Raw genomic sequence first — 16,932 nt, 5'->3', positions numbered from 1 at the left:
TTTCGTTACCAAGCTTGGAGTACTCACAAGCTCATAATCTAAATGGTACTGGCTCACATAATAATAATAATGGTTGTATTTAAGTGCTTACTATGTGCCAAGCGCTGATTTAATGGGGCAGATAAAGAGGCATTTAATCTCCATTTTACAGATGTGGAAACTGAGGCACAAAGAAGTTAAGTGACTTGCCCAAGATCACACAGCAGACACGGGTTCTGCTGAAATGTGAAATTCAGGCTCAGGGTATCCAGTTCCTTCCTTTACTCTTATCTGCCTTCTTTTCTCCTTCACTCCTACCTCCTTCCTTTTCTGAAAACTTCCTCTCCCAACCCCAGAACTGAAAGGACTCCCCCCCATCCACAGAGACAGAAGCCACCAACTGACCAGATCACAACCCTGAAACAACAAAAAATGTATGGCTATGGTCATCAACCCAAAATTCAAATAGGAGCTCAAATGCCCATTAATTATAGGGACGCTATTTCTAAAATAAATGATGGCTGTTATTCAGGGGTCGGTAACTCACAGGGGATAAGATTTCATGATCAAGAAGCAGAGTGGCCTAATGAAAAGAGCACAGACCTCAGAGTCAGAGGACCAGCCTTCCAATCCTGGCTTTGCCACTTGTCTACTGTGTGACCTTTGGGCAGGTCATGATTTCCCTCTGCCTTTGTTACTTCATCTGTAAAATGGGGATTACGACTGTGAGCCCCATGTGGGACGTGGACTGTGTCCAACCTGATTAGCTTGTATCTACCCCAGCACTTAGCACGGTGCCTGACAAATAGTAATCACTTAATAAACATCATTAAAGAAAAAAGTAATAATAACAATAGTGGTATTTATAAAGTGATTGCTATGTACCAAGCAACATACTAAGCCCTGGGTTGATGAAAGAGAATCAGGTTATAACAATAATAATAATAATAGTGGTAGATAGCGGTATTTGTTAAGTGCTATGTACCAAGCACTGTACTAAGCACTGGGATAGATTAAAGAGAATCAGGTCCCACATAGGGCTCACAGTCTAAGTAGGAGAAAGAACAGGTATTGGATCCCCATTTTGCAGATGACTTGCCCAAAGTCACATTGGAGATAAGCGGCAGAGCCAGGATTGAAGCCCCTATCTTCTGACTCTCGGGCCTGTGTTCTTTCCACTAGGCCATGCATAAATGATCAGGAAGTCTTTCTAGAGATGAACCAGGAAATAATAATAATAATGGTATTTGTTAAGGTCTTACTATGTCCCAAGCACTGTCCTAAGCATTACGGTAGGTGCAAGGTAATCAGGTTGTCACACATGGGGCTCACAGTCTTAATCCCCACTTTATAGATGAGGTAACTGAGGCACAGGGCAGTTAAGTGATTTACCCAAGGTCACACAACAGACACGTGGCAGAGTCAGGATTAGAACCCACGTCCTCTGACTCCCAAACCCATGCTCATGCCACTAGGCCGTGAGAATGATCTAGCCAACACCTCTGAAGACATGTTATTTTCGGTGATCCGACCCATCATCACCACCACCAACATCATCATCCCAAAATTATTAATTGCCTTCAATATTCAAAGGGTTATAGTAAGGACTGGTGGATTGCAAAGGAACGCGAAGATCCGAAGGTATCATAAAAAAAAAAACTCCCTTATTTAGGGGGGAAAATTTTTCCAGACCAAAACAATGGTAAATCCAAGAAAACAACGCGTTCAAGATTAAGTTATTTGATATCTGAATCTCCTATTCCCCTTTAGCACTTTCAATGCAAGATTAGGTTTATAAGTACAGAATCCAAGTAAAGGTGAAGGCAAAAAAGTATAGATAAGATACAATCACATATTCTGGAATTTCTTTCCATACCAGCTTTAGAGAACCACAACATTCGATACATTATAAATGGAGTTAATTAGGGATTGGATGAGATTCACATGGGTGATAGAATTGTAAGAAATTATAACCTATGTGAGAAAAAAACAGTTAAACTGACTAACGCCACCATAAAAATGTGAAATGAGATTAATAATATGTGCCACTTAGCTAACAAGGATGTTGTTAGAATAAATGAGCTAAAACCAGTATAGGACTTTTGAGCAATTTGGAAAAGAGGAGATATATATAGCTCCAGATATAATACTCTGAGGATATATATATATAACTACTTGTATATCCACAAAGTATTACTATATAAAATTAGATCAGGGCACAGCATGCCTAGGATGACTAGGGCTGAGGCAATATGTTCTGCTTTACAGTATCAGCCTCATGATAGTGATTCATACAGTACCTTTCAAGCCAAAGAATCCCCAAGGTGCTTGATGAACTTGAGAAATGCTTTTTTGTAAGCCACAACTATACATATGGAGAGCAACACACCAGACCCACATACAAAGCTGTGAAACAATATCAGTTTTGAACAACACCCGATACCTATCTGAAGAAGTTGTGGGAGGGAAGAGTGAAGTACTTTACACCTTACAGAGCTCCTGAGGAGTTTGACAGGCAACCTACAATTACCATAAATTTATACCTATGATGCATGGATAAAAGGGAGCGAACAAATGATGAGGCTTTAGCAGATGTGGAGCCAGTTTAAAAAGCAACTGTACAGCGCTGAAATTTTGGGCTGGCTAAGGAAGAAGGGTACTACAGGTGCCAACTGGACGATACCCAAATGGAGACTCAACCAATGCTCTCCAGTTAGATTCCTACCATGAGGCAGGATGTAAGTTTTCATATTCTCCAAGCCCTCCTCTCCACTTTCTAAGTTCATCCAAACCCCAGCGGGCAACCCAGTCAAGTGAGGACAAGGAGAACATTCAATCCCTCCACACATATTCCTTCTTTGGCATATGGAAGTCAAACTGTGTATACAACCCTTTGGCATAGAAAGGTGTAAGTTGGCCTCATCTGTCACCTTGGATGGAAATCCTTAAGGAGCAGCATCCAATCTGGAAACTCAGGTGTCCAACCACAACCACCTCAGGAGTCATCACCAGTTCAAAGCACAGTTAGGTTACTCGTTTCCTGTCTCCCAGCTCAATCACTGACCCTACCCCTTCACTTGGCCTGTGAGAGGGGATGAGATTTTTAAAAGGTCACCTGCTAGGTCTCGGTGAGACTCGGAGAAATGTGGGGTGGGTGACGGACCACATTTCTGAAACAGAGAACGTATTCAGAAACAGCGTATGCGCAACACTTGATCCACTTCTCCAACTGTCCTCACCAGGTCCCTGTCGGGCACATATAAAAGACGTCTGTTTCTGTGGCACAACATAGCTATCGTGTTTGTTCACATTCTCATTCCACAGTCCTTAACCATACACAAAGATCCTTCTGTTCCTATAATGCGGCTAAAATAAGGGTCAAATTCAACAATGTCATATGAAATGGAGGAGGGTACTAGCATGTCTACTGCTAAGGAACTCCCATAGATATTTTCAGTCAGACGAGTTCCACAATCACTGGGTCCACTATCCCAGCCTGCTGATGCAAGGGGCAAGCAGATGGTCACATGGTGATCCAGCATGGGAATGTGTGAATGCCTCCTTGCAACGTATCACCACTACTAGCAAAACAAGTCAGGATATTTCCTGTTGATGGCAAGCTAGCCCCTTCCCCCTTTCTTTTACCACCCCACCCCAACCCCAGCCTTAAGCTAGTGTCTTAGGTGAGATGGCAACTTAAAATTGACCAATGGGTTCCTGAAAAGCCAGCATAATCTTCTGGCAGGACCCTGGGGATGTGAATAAAGAATGAAGGTATGCATTGAGTGCCTACTATTTGCAAGGTGCTGGGATAGATGCAAGAGAATAAAACTGAGCACAGTTCCTGTCCCACAGAGACTCATGGGGAGAACAGGTATTTTATCCCACATTTACAGATAAGGCTAGTGAGGCAGAGAAGTTAAGTGCTTTGCCACAGGTTACAAAGCAGACCAGATCACCAGACATCCAGCCCTATGATCTATCCACAAGGCAACACTGTCAGCTCACCCACAAACCCAATATCTGACTGAAAAGAGTTTCTCCTTACAGTGAAAAGGACATTAACATGTCCATTAGCTACACATGTACATTAACACCCACAATTTCCAAAGAAGTTTCCCTTTCATTTTGATAAATTTTAAGGTTCAACTGGTACCATTCATGGCTCAAATAACATTAACACCCAGGAGTGTTTTAAGTCCAAAATCTTTGCTCATTGGTTCTACAAGACCTCTATGTTTGATGTCTTTAAAACCTTTTTTTAAGCCAGAAGCAGTTTCTTAATCACCTAAAGAGATGGGAGAGCTAATCAATCAGGTCTAGAAGAGTCAAGTTCAAAATGGAGAATTAATTTTTAAAGAAGGCTATGAAAGATTCAATAGCGAAGACAGGTAGTAGGGCCAAAGGTGTCCACAACCTGAACAGAAAGAATTCCAGCTTCAATTATTGAATTAAAAAAAGTTTTACAGCGCTATAAAATCAGTCTAGGTCACGAACAGGGTATTTAAAGCAAAGTTCTATGGACAGCTTATGAGGGCTGCATTAATACTAAGTGGCTTTGCATCGATTTACCTCAATACAAGGAATTTAATAACGAGCGGACCGTTATTTTAAAGTGATAGCAACTCCTCATTAAAAGTCGACAATGAGGACAACTACCTAGGAGGCGTATCTCCAGGAAGATTTCTGGCTATTACAGTCTAGCCAAAATCTTCATGAAAGGTATTAGTTTAATCTGTGCACACTGCTAACAAAATGTCCATTTCCCGACTGAATCCTTGAATTTTTTTTATCTCACCCCTGCTTTTAATGCTTTTTGTGATTTATAGCAGAACTTTTCTTATTTTGCTGTGCTCTTCCACTGTTAGCAGCCAAATCGAGAGTTTGCTCCATAGCAAGTTTCTCTTTCGGCACTGTCCTCTGATTGGAAAGATGCAGCATCTGCAGGAAGACTTCGGGAACATCGTCCACTTCCACCCCCAGCCTGCACTAGCTCATCTGGGAGCACGCTCTCACCAACTTTCCAAAACTTGAGCCCTCTGGATTGCAGCTATGGGTTTAGTCCATTGAAAAGGGTCCTCTGTACTTGCTGTTATTCAGATGGGAATCAAGTGAAGGAAAGGAGGGTGTGGGTTTGTTTCAAAAGTGCAGAATCTCACTCACTCAAAGGGAGAAGTAGATGGGGTAAAGCTGGAGAGTTCTGGCAGACGCCCGCATCTGCTTGCTCTGGAGAACTTAAGAATACATTTCGGAGAGGGTACCAGCTTGGCTGGGCTGTCCATAGGACACCGAGGTTCCCTCTGCCTCTGTCCATGCCCAGCATCCCAAACTTTCCTGGCTTATCTACTGGTCCGATCCTAAGTCTCACAGGTGCAGGCTGAGAAACCAGGCCAGGTTGCTGGAAGTTTGACATATCAACGTGCCCCCGTGATGGCCCCCAACCCCAACTCCCCCAATCAACAATACCCCTCATGCCAATCTATTTTCAGTGGTGGGTAATTCCCTCTCCATCTCCCCAGCCTGGGGTAGGGGCACCGACCCTCCTCGGCTGATCGGCAACTAGTGGATAACCGCCTGGGGAGGGGACGGGGAGCGGGGTGGTAAGGAAAGGAGGAAGAAGGAGGAAAGAGGAGGAGGAAGGAGGAAAGAGGAGGAGGAAGGAGGAAAGAGGAGGAGGAAGGAGGAAAGAGGAGGAGGAAGGAGGAAAGAGGAGGAGGAAGGAGGAAAGAGGAGGAAGAAAGGGGAAAGAGGAGGAAGAAAGGGGAAAGAGGAGGAAGAAAGGGGAAAGTGGAGGAAGAAAGGGGAAAGAGGAGGAAGAAAGGGGAAAAAGGAGAAAGAAAGGGGAAAGAGGAAGAAGAAAGGGGAAAGAGGAAGAAGAAAGGGGAAAGAGGAGGAAGAAAGGGGAAAGAGGAGGAAGAAAGGGGAAAGAGGAGGAAGAAAGGGGAAAGAGGAGGAAGAAAGGGGAAAGAGGAGGAAGAAAGGGGAAAGAGGAGGAAGAAAGGGAAAAGAGGAGGAAGAAAGGGGAAAGAGGAGGAAGAAAGGGGAAAGAGGAGGAGGAAGGAGGAAAGAGGAGGAAGAAAGGGGAAGAGGAGGAGGAAAGAGAGGGAAGAAAGGGGAAGAGGAGGAAAGAAGGAGGGAGGAGGAAGGAGGAAAGAGGAGGAAGAAAGGGGAAAAGGAGGAAGAAGGAAAGAGGAAGAAAAAGGAAAGAGGAGGAAAAAGAAGGAGAAGGGAGGAGGAAAGGTGGAAGGGGAAGGAAAGAGGAGGAAGGAGGGAGAAGGAGGAAAGGAGGGAGAAGCAAGGAGGAAAGAGGAGAAAGAAGAAGGAAAGAGAAGGAAGGAGAAAAGAGGAGGAAGAAGGAAGAAAGAGGAAAGAGGAGGAGGAGGAAGAAAGAAGGATGAGGAGGAGGAAGAAGAAGACGACGACTGCATCATCCCCCGGTGCGTGGGGAGGGGGAGAAAGTTGAAGTTGGGCAGCCCCCGGCGGGCCTCCGTGAACCCCTTTGGGCGTCCGTTTCCCGGGGCTCCAGCCGCGGACTCACGCTGCTGTTGTGTCCGGACCAGTGGACCATGGCTTGGTTGTGGGCCGGATCGCCGGTCAGCGCGAAGGTGGTGCTGCTCAGCCGCAGCTCCTCGGGCCGGAACCGGGCCGCCCCGCCGGGCTCCCCGCGCAAAGCCCCGCCGGGCTCCCCGCGCAAAGCCCGGGCGCTCCGCCCCCGCCGCCGGGGGCGCCGGAGAGTCCCGCCCCAACCCGCCCGGCCCCGGCCCCAGCCCCGGCCCCGCTCCAGGGCCAGCGGCCCGGCCCCGGGGGCCACGGAAAGCGCGGCCCGGGTGGGAAGCCGGCCGGGGGCGGAGGAGGGGGGCCGGGCCGGGGACCGGGGGCAGCAAGCCGGACCGCACAGGAGGAGCAAGGCGGCGGCGGCGGCGGCCAGCAGCGCGCCCAGCCGGGCCAACGAGACGCCGCTGCCAACTTTGGCCATGGCGGGGTCCGGGCGGGGGGACCGGGGGCGCTCAGGCCCCCAACTCCATACAACTTCAGAGGGAGGACGGAGAGGAGAGCGGGCGGCGGCGGCGGCGGGCGGGCAGGCGGGGAGGCGCGCCTTTCCTCGGGCTGGCGGGCGGGGCGCGGCGCGGGTTTTGATGGAGGGAAGTCCCCGCCACCCGGGGGAGGAGCCGGGGCCGGGGGCTGGCAGAGCAGTGCGGGGCTCCCGGCCCACCCGCGCTCCGGCCGCCGACCTCCGCAGACAGCCGGGACCCCGGGCGCCGCGCTGCGCTGCGCTCCCCCTGGGCGCCCCCTCCCACGTGCGCTCTGCTCCCCCCCCTCCCCCGGTGCTCTCCCTCTCCTCTGCCCCCGCCCCCGTGCGCTCCCTCCCCCGTGCCCCTTCCCCGTGCGATCTGTTCCCCCGTTTGCCCCCTCCCCTGTGCGCTCTGCCCGCCCCGTTCGCCCTCTCCCCTGTGCCCCTCGTTTGCCCCCTCCCCTGTGCGCTCTGCTTCCCCTGTGCCCCCTTCCCGGGCGCCCTCTGCCTTGCGCCCCCCGTTTGCCCCTCCCCTGTGCCCAGCGCTCCCCCTGTGCCCCCTCCCCGTGCGCCCTCTCCCTTGCGCCCCCCGTTTGCCCCCTCCTCTGTGCGCGCTCTGCCTTGCGCCCCCCGTTTGCCCCTTCCCCTGTGCGCAGTGCTCCCCCCGTTTGCCCCCTCCCCTGTGGGCTCTGCCCCCCCCCCGTGTCCCCTTCCCGTGCGCCCTCTCCCTTGCGCCCCCCGTTTGCCCCCTCCCCTGTGCGCTCTGCTTCTCCTGTGCCCCCTTCCCGTTTGCCCCCACCCCATGCCCAGCGCTCCCCCTGTGCGCCCCCTCCTCTGTGCGCCCTTTCCCTTGCGCCCCCCGTGTGCCCCCTCCTCTGTGCCCCCTCCCTTGCTCCCCCTGTGCGCCCCCGCCTCTGTGCGCCCTCTCCCTTGCGCCCCCCGTTTGCCCCCTCCTCTGTGCCCCTCTCCCTTGCGCCCCCCCGTTTGCCCCCTCCTCTGTGCCCCTCGCCCTTGCGCCCCCCGTTTGCCCCCTCCTCTGTGCTCTCTCTGCCTTGTGCCCCCCGTTTGCCCCCTCCCCTGTGCGCAGTGTTCCCCCTGTGCCCCTTCCCCGTGCGATCTGTTCCCCCGTTTGCCCCCTCCCCTGTGGGCTCTGCCCCCCCACCGTGTCCCCTTCCCGTGCGCCCTCTCCCTTGCGCCCCCCGTTTGCCCCCTCCTCTGTGCGCCCTCCTCTTGTGCCCCCCGTTTGCGCTCTGCTCCCCCGTGTGCCCCTTTCCCTGTGCCCCCTTCCCCCTGTGCGCCCCCCCGTTTGCCCCCTCCCCCTGCGTTCTGCTCCCCTCCGTGCGCCCCCTCCCCTGGCTGGTGCCACCTGGGGACGCCCCTCCCTCCTCCTCCTCCTGCGGGCCCTCCCTGCTTCCCTTCCCCCACCGTTGGCCACCCTCCTGTTCCCCGCAATAAGAACCGCGTTATGCCAAGCCAAGGCAGGAGGGATGAGCCCTCACCTCGGCCTCTCACCCCCTCCGAGAATCGCAGGAACGGACCCCCGCGGTCCTCCCAACTGGCCTCCATGGGCACTTGGTGGTGGGGAGGTGGCGGAGGTCTTAGCTGAGGGGCTTAAGGCCGCGGTGAGGAAACAGGGTAGCTATAATAATAATGATGATGATGGCATTTGTTAAGCGCTCACTATGTGCCAAGCACTGTTCTATGCACTGGGGTAGGCACAAGGTGATCAGATTGTCCCACGTGGGGCTCACAGTCTTCATCCCCGTTTTACAGATGAGGTAACTGAGGCACAGAGAAGTGAAGTGACTTGCCCAAAGTCACACAGCTGAAAGTCGGCGGAGCCGGAATTTGAACCCATGACCTCTGACTCCCAAGCCCGGGCTCTGCCCACTGAGCCACGCTACTTAATAATAACGGTAACAATAATAAATAATGCTACTATCAACCCAATATCACAATCAACCAATACTATTCATGGAACACTTACTATGTGCAGAACACCCATACTGCTATCAACCCAATATCGCTTCATCCATCAGTGCTACTTGTGGAGCACTTACTTTGTGCAGAACACCAATCTAGGTTCTTGGGAGATCACAACAGAATTAGCAGACAGTTCCCTGCCCATAATGAGCTTACGGTACTTGACAGGATTCCCCTGGACAGCATTCCCCTGGTCGTATGACAGGTTACTGCAATAAAAGACAATTATGGCTAAGGTCCAGTTCTTGGTAAATGCTCATATTGCTGAATTTCATCGATGACAAATTAATCTTGTGCATAAATATTTTGTGGTAACGTATATCAAAGGTATAATTATCTTCCTAGCTTAGTTGTGGGTTTGTCTTGTCACCAGAGAGAAAGAGACTACAATGCCCCCGCTTTCTCAGCCACAGAAGCGTCTGAGCGTGGACCCAGTTAGAGACTCACCGGGATCTGCCAGCGGCAAGAACGATTTCGGCCAAAGAAAAATATGCAAAAAACAAACCTCACAGTCTACTTGAGATGTGCCCATTTTAAAAAGGTGAAACTTTTATCATTTTAAAAGACTACATACACTCGAATGTTCTTTCAATGGTAATTGGTCAATTGGTCATCCTAGATTATTAACAGTGCTGCGGGGAAGACACTTTCCTTGCCTGCTGCAGAAGCAGTCAGGCTTTTTTGCCTGACTGTGATTTATCGGCAATAGCAGAGGGAACCCCAGGAAACCCAGCCTTCCACTCCTATCTGGTGCAGCCACCGTGACAGAACCACTGATTCCCCTGTGTTGAGCTGCCTTTCCACGCTCATCCCTGCAAGGTTTCTGTGGGCCTCCTCATCATTTCCTTCACGCATCCTAGTTCCCCGCTAACCTCCTTTTGCTGCCTAGATATACATGCTGAAATCCCTCTAGGTGAGAGTGAGTGAGTGAGAGAGAGAGAGAGAGAGAGAGAGAGAGAGAGAACTCACTGGATCCCCATGTTCTGGGAGGAACAAGGAAACAAGGAAAGCATCGTGGAAAAGAGGAGGCCATGGGGATAACACTCAGGTCTCGGGTCAAAAGTCGGTACTGACCTACTCGATCAATAGACCTAACTTCCCAGCCCTCGGGAATTGTTGCCATAAACTCAGATGCTTCAGCTTCAGAGAAATCGCTCTTGCAGAGTCATTTAATTGGAGCTGGGTTTTTTTTTTTAAAAAAGTTAGTCTCCCCCTTTCCTTAATCCACTAGAATTTACCCTATGGAAGGGGCAACCGTGGTGGGGTTGGGCAGTTGCGATATCTACTTTTGAGCTATGACATTAGTCAGACCCACAGGAGAGAGTTCAAGAAATTAGCCTTGAGTTCCATCACTTGAAGTAAGGGTTGCACCGGCAGGCTGGAATTCAGCCTGGTTCCAAGTTACGTCATTTTCTGTGATGTGACATTTTAATTTATGTAACTCCCCCCCTTCCTCAGACTCCTGTCAATATCCACAAGCACAAAAACTACCCATTCCCGAAATAACCAGCCTTGCCAAAACTGCAGAAACAAACGACTAACCATGCAGAATCCTAAGCAGCAGCCTGGGGTTAGCCAATTAATTTGTTCTGCAATCAGCCGGCCCCAAGAGCATGTTCCGGGATGTGGGGTGACTTTATCCACACTAACTTCTTCTGGGACTGTAAAACTCTAGAATTAGAGGTTGCTGACAGAGGTAAAGAATGGCCCGTGATGGGGAAGGTTCTGTAATGAGGAGTGGAGTGGGCCAGGGAGGATAGAACCGATCATCTGACAGGGCAGTGCAGTTCCTTCAACAAATTCTTGGGGACCAAACTGTCCCGACTCTAAAGCTCATAGAGGGGATACAGCTTAACCCTTTTTGTGCATCTAAGGTGCCTGCCTAAAATCAGAAAACGCTGCTAGCTTACGCTGAGAAACATACTAAATTATCAATATGTGGCTCATTTTTGAAGGCTGACATCAAAGATCTCGGTAGTCAGTTTTCCTGGCTTTTGATTCATATTCTGTCTCTGCCTCTGTTTCTCTCTCCCACCTTTCCTGATGGATACCTTGGCTTCAATGGGCATTAAATCTCATTATCTGTCTCATCAGGATAACAATTCCCTGTAATAGCTGTCAAAATAGTTGGCTCCCCTTGGAGAGCTCTGAGAACAGGGACCTTGTATTTCAAATCAGTTTTGTGAAGAACCACAGACGGAACACAAGTGAGAATAAAGAAGCCAATTCTTCATGTTCCCTGCCAGGGGGAGAGAAGGGATTTTTCTTTTCTTTTTTTTAATAGAAAGAATGGACTGTCCTATAAAATGTGGGCAGGAATCAACAGGAATCATATCCACTAGAGTCAGTACAGTCTCATAATTATAACCCCAGTTTTGCCATCAACGTTGACCAATTTTGGAACAAGGTCACATATGTGAAAATGGGGCCGAGGATGACCTGCCTCCCTCATAATTGTACTTTGAAAATTAATTAAAATTTCTAAAACACCCGGAGGTCATCACTAGACTGTGAGCCCCATATGGGACAGGGAATGTTGACAACCTGATTTTCTTGTCACTTACCCAGTGCTTAGTGCAGCACTTGCGCATAGTATGTGCTTAACTGAAATCAGTTTATTATTATTATTATCATTACTATTATTATCCTCAGAATTTTATGAGCTCTGTACTCGGAATCTGAAGCATACGCTGGTAGCAGAGAACATCATTGCACTTTGATCTGTACCCTTTAAGCATTTGGCATTCACCCCACCCTCAGCCCCACAGCACTTATGTACATATCTATAAATTACTTATTTGTATTATTGTCTCTGTCCCCCGCAGACTGTAAGCTTATTGTGGGCAGGGAACATGTCTACCAACTCTGTTGTCATCATACTCTCTCAAGGGCTCGGTACAGTGCTCTACCCAAACCATAAATGTCCCTAATTGGTGATGGAGATAGTTCCTACTCTTGAGGAACTTATAACCACATGGGGGCAATGATGCCACTGGTACTTATATTTTTTTTAAGGGTATTTGTTAAGCACTTACTATGTGCCAAGCAGTACACTGTTGGCACTGTTCTAAGCACTGGGGTAGATAATCAATTTGGACACAGTCAGTGTCCCACATGGGGCTCATAGTCTTGATCCCCATTTTACAGACGAGGTAACTGAGGCACAGACAGGTTAAGTGATGAGCCCAAGGTCACACAGCGGACAAGTGGCAGAGCTAGGATTAGAACCCAGGTCCTTCTAACTCCCAGGCCTGGGCTCTGTCCACTAGGCTACAGGATTTGACATATGCTACCCATCCCTTAGGAGTGCTAAATGCTTCCTGTCCTTTTTCTAAGTGAACACATCATAAAATCTCAGAGCTTAAAGGAACCCCAGAAGGGTCTCCAGGCAGAGCAATGACTCAACTAACACCAACCAGCTGGGCCTCTTCTTTATTTAAAGATCTCCAGAGTTGGAAATTCTGCCATTCCATAGAGAGTCAGTTCTCCTCTATTTTCACCTTGACAGCCAAGAAGTTCTTCCTTATACCTAACTCTCCTGTTGCTCGTAAAATGCTCTCCTGCTGAAATTTATACCCATTTCTCGTAGTTTGGTCCTCTGTGGACAGAGCAAAAACTAGTCTGCAGCCCTCTTATGGAAATGCTTCCTACCCTGTCTGTTCTGCCAAAACACGTGTTTTCATTTCGTGTTTTATTTAGAGAGAACGCCGTTATGGAATTAAGAAACGTTCTGCCGACAACCTGCAGTTATCTGGATGCAGCGGAGGCGTTTTTCAGACAAAACATTTTTGTATATGCGCATGGCATCAGATGTGGTGTGAGAACCACGGTGGGTTTGCATGCAGGCAGGATTCTTTAAGTACATGACTGCGGTAAGGCAGAACTGATTTTATGTGGCCTGGTGTCATCTGTCGTTCGGAGCGCGATGAGAGAGAGAGAGAGAGAGAGGCCGGGGGAGGAAAGCCTGAGTTTTATATACAATTTATTCCGCGAGGCGAACTGAATTATTTAATTGTTTAGGCACAATGAATTGAACTTCCCTTTTGGGAGGAATGTAATCAATTAGTAATGTCAGAGCTTCCCTAATGGGAGGAACACACGTATATATTACCCACGTGTGGCAGAACCCCCAGGCCCCGCCCAGGCAGAATTCCCTTGCAGTTTGTTTGTACATGGTAAGGCGGCCCCCTCATAACTCTCCCCCATGTGCACTTCCCATTCGGGAAGAATCCACCCCCGAGGGGAAGCCCCCAGCTCCCACCCACGAGTATTTTCCACTTGGGAGGAATCCATTCATGAGTTCCATACCCACGGCTCCACCACTCCTCAGCTGTGTGACTTTGGGCAAGTCATTTAACTTCTCTGGGCCTCAGTTACCCATCTGTAAAATGGGGATTAAGACTGTGAACCCCATGTGGGACAACCTGATCACCTTGCATCTACCCCAGCACTTAGAACAGTGCTTTGCACATAGTAAGTGCTTAATACCATTATTATTGTATTGAAGAAGATATTGAAGATAAGGTATATTGAAGAAGATATATTCCATGCTGTAGAAGCAGCATTGCTCAGTGGAAAGAGAAGCAGGGTGGCTAGGAGAAGCAGCGTGGCTCAGTGGAAAGAACACGGGCTTTGGAGTCAGAGGTCATGGGTTCAAATCCCGGCTCCACCAATTGCCAGCTGTGTGACCTTGGGCAAGTCCCTTAACTTCTCCGTGCCTCAGTTATCTGTAAAATGGGAATTAAAACTGTGAGCCCCCCGTGGGACAACCTGATCACCTTGTAACCTCCCCAGCGCTTAGAATAGTGCTTTGCGCATAGTAAGGGCTTAGTAAATGCCATCATTATTAAGATTGTGAGCCCCACGTGGGACAACCTGATCACCTTGTATCCCCCCAGTGCTTAGAACAGTGCTTTGCACATAGTAAGCACTTAACAAATTCCATTATTGTTATTATTATTGTGAAGTGCCTAGCTTCCAGAGCCACGAGCATCCAGCGGGACAGGACCCTCACCCATCCATCCCACGACTCTTCACTTGGTGCAGGCGGAGCGGCCTTCTCATGCTCTGGACAGAGGTGGCCTGCAGCCCTCTGCACAGAGGGCCAGAGGCTGCAGGTATTTATCACCTGGGCTCCTAGGCCATTCCAGCTTCCAGCCTCAGTTTACCCAATCGCTGCCCTCCCCCCTCCTCCATACCTAATTTGATTGGCAGGGGGGCAAGGGACACCTTCTGTATTTCCGGCTTGGGCTGTCAATCTAGCAGTTTGGATTTTGGGGGCAGTATTCCACCCTCACTTCCGAGTTCCACCTGCTGGCTCAGGCGGCCACGAGCTAGCATTTAACAATGGTATTTGTTAAGCGCTTACTATGCACAAAGCACTGTTCTAAGCACTGGGGAGATACAAGGTGATCAGGTTGTCCCACCGGGGGCTCACAGTCTTAATCCCCATTTTACAGATGAGGGAACTGAGGCCCAGAGAAGTTAAGTGACTTGCCCAAAGTCACACAGCCGACAATTGGCAGAGCCGGAATTTGAACCCATGACCTCTGACTCCAAAGCCCGTGCTCTTTCCACTGAGCCACGCTGCTTCTCTAATGGCCGGTACCCCAGAGTCATTCACTCATTCATTCATTCAATCGTATTTATTGAGCGCTTACTGTGTGTAGAGCACTGGACTTAGTGCTTGGGAAGTACAAGTAGGCAACATCTAGAGAAGGTCCCTACCCAACAACGGGCTCACAGTCTAGAAGGGGGAAGACAGACAACAAAACAAAACATGAGAAGCAGCGTGGCTCAGTGGAAAGAGTATGGGCTTTGGAGTCAGAGGTCATGGGTTCAAATCCCGGCTCTGCCAATTGTCGGCTGTGTGACTTTGGGCAAGTCACTTAACTTCTCTGTACCTCAGTTCCCTCATCTGTAAAATGGGGATTAAGACTGTGAGCCCCCCGTGGGACAACCTGATCACCTTGTAACCTCCCCAGCGCTTAGAACAGTGCTTTGCACATAGTAAGCGCTTAATAAATGCCATTATTATTATTATTATATAGACAGGTGTCAAAATCATCAGAACAAATAGAATTATAGCTATATGCACATCATTAACAAAATAAATAGAATACTAAATATGTAAAAGTAAAATGGAGTAATAAATCTGTGCAAATATAATAATAATGGCATTTATTAAGCGCTTACTTTGTGCAAAGCACTGTTCTAAGCACTGGGGAGGTTACAAGGTGATCAGATTGTCCCACGGGGGGCTCACAGTCTTCATCCCCATTTTACAGATGAGGTAACTGAGGCACAGAGAAGTAAAGTGACTTGCCCAAAGTCGCACAGCTGACAGTTGGCGGAGTCAGGATTTGAACCCATGACCTCTGACTCCAAAGGCCATGCTCTTTCCACTGAGTCACACTCCTTCTCCGTGGCTCAAGTGCTGTGGGGAGGGGAAGGAGGTAGGGTAGGGGGGATCGGGAGGAGGAGAGGAAAAAGGGTCACCTTGGGACACCTGGGTATCCTCTAATAAGAGGCTGGTCCATGCAAAGTAAAGCTAATAATAATGATAATAACAATAATGATGATGGTATTTGTCAAGCCCTATGTGTTCTAAGAGGTGGGGAAGATTAAAACAAACTCATCAGGTTGGACACAGTCCCTGTCCCACATGGGGTTTACAATCTTAATTCCCATTTTACAGATGAGGTAACTGAGGAACAGAGAAAAAGTTTCATAGCAGACAAGTGGCAGAGCTGGATTAGAACCCGGATCCTTCTGACTCCCGGGTCTCTAACCTGTCCATTAGGCTACGCTGCTTTCAACCCTGAACCGATGCTCTTTTATTTACTGATTCATTTCCTGGAGAGGATTGCTTTGTTTGTTTTTGTGTTTTTATGGTGCTTGTTAAGTGCTTAAGTGCTTGTTAAGTGCTTGTTAAGTGCTATATGCCAAAGACTGTTCCAAGTACTGGGGTAGATTATAGGTAATCAGGTTGGAGCAATTCCTGTCCCTCATCAGACTCATAGACTAAATCCAAGGAAGAGAAATTCATTCATTCATCCATTCAATTGTATTTATTGAGCGCTTACTGTGTGCAGAGCACTGTCCTAAGCGCTTGGGAAGTACAAGTTGGCAACATATAGAGACGGTCCCTACCCAACAACTGGCTCACAGTCTAGAAGGGCGAGACAGACAACAAGACAAAACATGTGGACAGGTGTCGTCATCAAAATAAATAGAAAGCTAGATGCACATCATTAACAAAATAAATAGAATAGTAAATATGTACAAGTAAAATAAATAGAGTAATATATCTGTACCAACATATATACAGGTGCTGTGGGGAGGGGAAGGAGGTAGGGCGGGGGGGGAATGAGGAGGAGGAGAGGGAAAGGGGGCTCATTTGGGAAGGCCTCCTGGAGGAGGTGAGCTCTCAGTAGGGCTTTGAAGGGAGGAAGAGAGCTAGCTTGGTGGATGTGCGGAGGAAGGGTATTCCAGGACAGGGGGAGGACATGGGCCATGGGTCAATGGTGGGACAGGTGAGAAAGAGGTACAGTGAGGAGATTAGCAGCAGAGGAGTGGAGGGTGCGGGCTGGGCTGTAGAAGGAGAGAAGGGAGGTGAGGTAGGAGGGGGCGAGGTGATGGACAGCCTTGAAGCCGAGAGTGAGGAGTTTTTGCTTGATGCGTAGGTTGACTGGTAGCCACTGGAAACTTTTGAGGAGGGGAGTAACATGCCCAGAGCGTTTCTGCACAGAGATGATCCGGGCAGCAGGCGTGAAGTATAGACTGAAGTGGGGAGAGACAGGAGGATGGGAGATCAGAGAGGAGGCTGATGCAGTAATCTAGTCGGGATAGGATGAGAGATTGAACCAGCCAGGTAGCGGTTTGGATGGAGAGGAAAGGGCAGATGTTGGCGATGTTGCGGAGGTCAGACAGGCAAGTCTTGGTGACGGATTGGATGT

The 16,932-nt window shown here is 49.1% G+C and overlaps 1 protein-coding gene and 1 long non-coding RNA gene across 2 annotated transcripts in view; one reads left to right on the top strand and one right to left on the bottom strand.

Moving 5' to 3' along the window:
* The window catches only part of SORCS1 (sortilin related VPS10 domain containing receptor 1), a 402,129-nt gene that overhangs the window by 359,112 nt on the left and 26,085 nt on the right, over positions 1 to 16,932 (bottom strand). The window lies entirely within an intron of this gene.
* Positions 8,867 to 12,856, top strand: LOC119938203. Its single transcript, XR_005454369.1, has 3 exons — positions 8,867 to 8,907; positions 9,348 to 9,515; positions 12,674 to 12,856. It is a non-coding gene; the product is annotated as an uncharacterized LOC119938203 (long non-coding RNA).

This window comes from Tachyglossus aculeatus, chromosome 16 (genome assembly GCF_015852505.1).
Source record: "Tachyglossus aculeatus isolate mTacAcu1 chromosome 16, mTacAcu1.pri, whole genome shotgun sequence".
NCBI lineage: Eukaryota > Metazoa > Chordata > Mammalia > Monotremata > Tachyglossidae > Tachyglossus > Tachyglossus aculeatus.
This window is presented reverse-complemented; position numbering and strand designations above follow the sequence as displayed.